We start from the raw sequence: 4,655 nt of genomic DNA on the forward strand, positions 1-4,655 counted from the left end.
ATGACTTCAAATTAGATAAAATATAGCAGCATATGTTTCCGAATCAAGTTATAATGTTTAACGTTGCTTAATGTTCTGCATTTGTGTATGAAAGCATGTTCTAACCAACAGAGCGTTTCTAATTGATGGTGCAAATTCTGAAATAAAGATCACAAGAGACCCTTTTTCTAAAAGTGATGAAATAATCAAGAGGCAAGTCTCTAAATGCTCTCATTGAACAGGGATTGGAAGCTCTCTGCTGATAAGGTTTTAATACACACATCCGTGGAGCTGAGGAGAGTGCTCTGATAAAGTACAAAGGTCTGGATTTTCCCAGTCTCGGATAAAAGGGAAAGGGAGGAAAAACCTTTTATGTTAGCAAACAATAGGCGGACAAACTGAGGGAATAAGGTTTTCGACACACTTCAGTCCCTTAACTGGCAGATTCAGTACCCTGCTGACTCTCCCAAAACAGTCCGCCACCGCCGTTACATAACACAGTTATCGCCGCTTACTGTGGGGAGCACGTTATTAGGTTACCACGGGCTTTCCTCTACTGCTCCACGTGATGCGCTATGTTGACTTCGTCTGAAAATCAATCAGTGCTTTACGCCTCCCTCCGGCAACGGAAAAGCAAAGAACCCCCCCCCCCCCCCCCCCCCCCCCCCCCCCCCCCCCCCCCCCCCTCCTTTAACAAGCCACTAAGCCTTAGGAAAGCGCCAGGATATTATGATATCAATATTCCAGCCACAAGTGAACATGTTGGATCTGTGAATGTGCAGGAAAAAGGAGTTTTGATGGTCACACCAAACACCTTGCCATAATAAAACCATAAGAAAGAAAGCCCCTACCTCTATGATGAGGCATTGGAAGGGGCACGTGTCGTGTGCAGTGGATTTGGTTTATCAAAGCCTCCCAATCAAACAGCACACGGCTGGGCTGATCCGCTCCCAGAAGGGGGAGCGAGCTGCGGCTCTAATTGCTGTCAGGCTGCAGCCGTAAGAAGATATTCATATATTCATATAAGATTACCTCGTCTCCAATGATCACCTCCTTCTACTGGCCTCGGTGTGTCTCAATGTACTGTGTGGTTTAACGTAATCCAAGGGATTAGGAAGAGAAGGTGTTAAAAAGTGACAATGGCTTTTTTTCCCCTTCTTAGTTCCTTATTTGATCAATGTAGCACTACAACTGTTGATTATAGTATACTGCATTGATATTCAGTATACTGCATATCCATAAAACAAACCACACACAGTTATCGAGGTAAAGTAATGACCTTGGTCAAAATCTAATTCCCTAATTTTCCAGTTTGAGAGACGCCTGTCCTTCCTCATGACTTTTCCACTTCAGCATTCAGCCAAATTGATTGAACTGAGATGGAACTGGGCCCAGCGTTGGCAGACATATTATCACCAAATCAATTCTATATATGGGGAGCATTAGACAGCTTTATGACAAAGTTCTCTGTAATGAGACGAATAGTTAAGATCATGTCAAAACGATAAAAAAAAATAAAAAAAAGCATCCTGGTATTACCAGCTCAAGAACCTAAGATAAGGTTTGACCTGATGATGGGAATAGATGACGGGAACATGAATGTCTGTTTCAAATGTTGTGGCATACGTAAATAAGCCTCTTACCCCGCCCTGTACACGCCCATTTTTAACCATGAATAGTCAATGCAAAGCACCTTGTGAATGCTGGTAAGTATGTTAATGGTCTGGCAGCTTTTCTTTCGTGACATCGAATCATGTCGAATCATGACGAATGGTGGAGAAAAAGAAAAAAAAACTCTCAGACGCTCGTGAATTGCTACAAATCCAATTATAATTTCAGCCTGTTCTCGCACAGTGTAGGTAAACCTACACAGGAAATACGGGACTCGGGAACAGCTTCGATATATACCAGATCTACAGGTATATGATAAGCTTTAACCTAAACTACAAGGTATCATGTCCAAACAACTCAGTATAGTATTACAGTAGTCCAGGATTATTGTTTAAGTAGAAGATTACAATATTTATATAAAACATTTAGCTGCAAAGCTCTCGATCTACCGGGCAATTTTTTGATCCTAACCTCACCTACGGTCATGAAGGCTGGGTCACGACCGAAAAAACAAGATCCAGGGTACAAGCGGCTGAAATAGGTTTCCTCAGGAGGGGGGCTGGCGTCACCCTTAGAGATAGGGTGAGAAGCTCAGTCATCCGAGAGGAGCTCGGAGTAGAGCCGCTGCTCCTTTGCGTCTAAAGGAGCCAGTTGAGGTGGTTCGGGCATCTGGTAAGGATGCCTCCTGGGTGCGTCCCTAGGGAGGTGTTCCAGGCACGTCCAGCTGGGAGGAGGCCTCGGGGAAGACCCAGGACTAGGTGGAGAGATTATATCTCCAACCTGGCCTGGGATCGCCTCGGGATCCCCCAGTCGGAGCTGGTTGATGTGGCTCGGGAAAGGGAAGTTTGGGGTCCCCTGCTGGAGCTGCTGCCCCCGAGACCCGATACCGGATAAGGGGATGAAGATGGATGGATGGATTTAGCTGTAAACACCCGGTTGCCCCGAGAGTTGGACCTGTATTTGGACCGGGCAGCTTGGTTCTGGCACGTTGCCCTCTCTACTGGACCCAGTGCAGTACATAGATCCAAGTTAAATCGTCATATAAGCCTGTCATCGTCAGGGTCCTTGAAGTCTCTTTCTCTCCGGATTCTTCCATTTGAGGTTAGTCCTCCTGCAGAGCCAGCAGTGCCATCATGCAGCATTACACACGGGGGTCACCGCAGTATTTTTGTTTACAACAATCTGTGATTGTTAACCCCTTGCCTAAAGCACAGCATCAACTATATCCCCCATCCAGAGATACAATCTGAAGAAAAGTGTAAAAGGCAAATATAGGCCTACTTTTCTTCATGCAGGTTTTGTTACCAACAGTATTAAAGTTCAGACTGAAAGTTCAGAAAAACGTGTGAGGCATCAATACTTGAAAATCTTTAGAGTGATCACTGTTCCCTCATTTACTTTCTGCAGTCAGACATCAGTTCACACCACCTCACCATCTGCGTCGGGACTCCCATTATCTCCAAAATGTGCGTGCACATGGGTCAGAGTTTTGTGGAGGGCCGCACATTCTCCCGTCAAGTTAGTTTTTTATAAATCACAACCTTTGCGTGGGAAGTGGGGAATGCACATTTTCAGCCCCGTTTTGTGCGTACGTCACATTTATAAATGAGACCCCAGGTGACTTCTTTAATCACGCTACACCCCTGACCGGCTTGTTAAAGACCAGTTGCTGAATGACAAAGGTTTTGTTGAATAACCCTCAAAAGATGCATCTATCTCCTCTACTGTGCATGACCTTTAGGAACGGCTTTAAGGAATTTTCTTGAGTGCATTTTGAGCAACCGTGTGGAACCTGACAGACTGTTTTACAGGGGCGGGTGTTACATGTACAGTAGTGAAAGAAGGCATCAGTAACGGCAGAGCACTAGGTTGTCCAATCCAGAGCAGTGTCAGGATCCTTACATAAAAAGCATAATACAGTAAGTTGTCGCTAAATTGCTTTATTTGTCAACCATGTGACCAATTGTTGGGGTAAAACTGGCATCTTTTCCTTTTCATAATAGATTTCCTCTTGAAATACTGTTCAAAGTGAGTACAAGAAGAAAATATCTAGCCCAGAAGGAAACTTTTTTTTCTAAATGGCTCTGCCACAGAAACTTGACATTCAGCACTTTTGTTGAACATTTTGCTTGCACTGAAAAACAAGATGAACCAAGAAATGCATGGTACATTTCCAATAGTTGTTCCAAATTGTTTGAGTGTGAATGGATCATTTACTTCTGATGGTACAATTCACATGGTCTGTCTCATCTTATTGGAGCTGTCACAATCTGACAGTGACGACAAACCTTGCCTCATCTTCTGTGTTTTGCTGTCTGTAAGGGACAAGTTAGTAGTCACTAAAATCTACATACTAATAAAATGTGCCTCCGTTCCTCTTATTTTTAAAGTTGGAGCTATTTATTTATTTTTTTCGCATGTAAATACAGGTTTAGTGATTAAACAGTTTAAATATAGAAAACATATCTGTATGATGAGCCAGATGAGCACACAAGCACAATTCAGTGTTTCAAAGATGAATCCGTTGGATGTAGACGGCACCGCGGAAGAAAAAGAAGACTGCTGTACTTTAGAGGCCCAGATAGTATTTGGGACATTAAATCAAAAATGGTCTTTAGGTAACTCAACTGTTGGAAGCCATTATAAAACATATCTTTAATATGGTGCAGTTAAACATCCAAGAGGCACAATATCATAAAGGTCAAGATTGAATAGTGTCCCAGAAACCAAGCTGGCATGAGACCAGGATTATAAAAGCATCCAAAGCATGACTACATTTTCTTATGAAAGAAGCCACAGTTAAACATTGGGGGAGAAATGAATTAATTATAACAGACAGATGTTTTTGAAATTAGATTTAGGTACGAGCTGCTGTCTCTGGGTCTGATGTAATCACTGAGCTATTTGCTTTTCCACACCAGTGCTTATTTAGCCACACAGGATGTGATCAAAAGTCCTGTCCGGAGTCTTATGTTGGTGGACACGTTACAAAGTGGCTTGCTTAGGGGGAATAATACAATAGCATAATAATTTGTGACATAAATTAAAAGCAGAAACAGGCCCAC

The 4,655-nt window shown here is 43.1% G+C and overlaps 1 protein-coding gene and 1 long non-coding RNA gene across 6 annotated transcripts in view; one reads left to right on the forward strand and one right to left on the reverse strand.

Moving 5' to 3' along the window:
• The window catches only part of slc4a11 (solute carrier family 4 member 11), a 113,629-nt gene that overhangs the window by 52,201 nt on the left and 56,773 nt on the right, over positions 1 to 4,655 (reverse strand). The gene's annotated exons all lie outside the window — the stretch shown is intronic.
• LOC117936374 overlaps positions 1 to 4,655 on the forward strand; it is a 21,640-nt gene that overhangs the window by 224 nt on the left and 16,761 nt on the right. The window lies entirely within an intron of this gene.

The sequence above is a fragment of the Etheostoma cragini genome, chromosome 20, assembly GCF_013103735.1.
Source record: "Etheostoma cragini isolate CJK2018 chromosome 20, CSU_Ecrag_1.0, whole genome shotgun sequence".
In the NCBI taxonomy this organism is placed as follows: Eukaryota; Metazoa; Chordata; class Actinopteri; order Perciformes; family Percidae; genus Etheostoma; species Etheostoma cragini.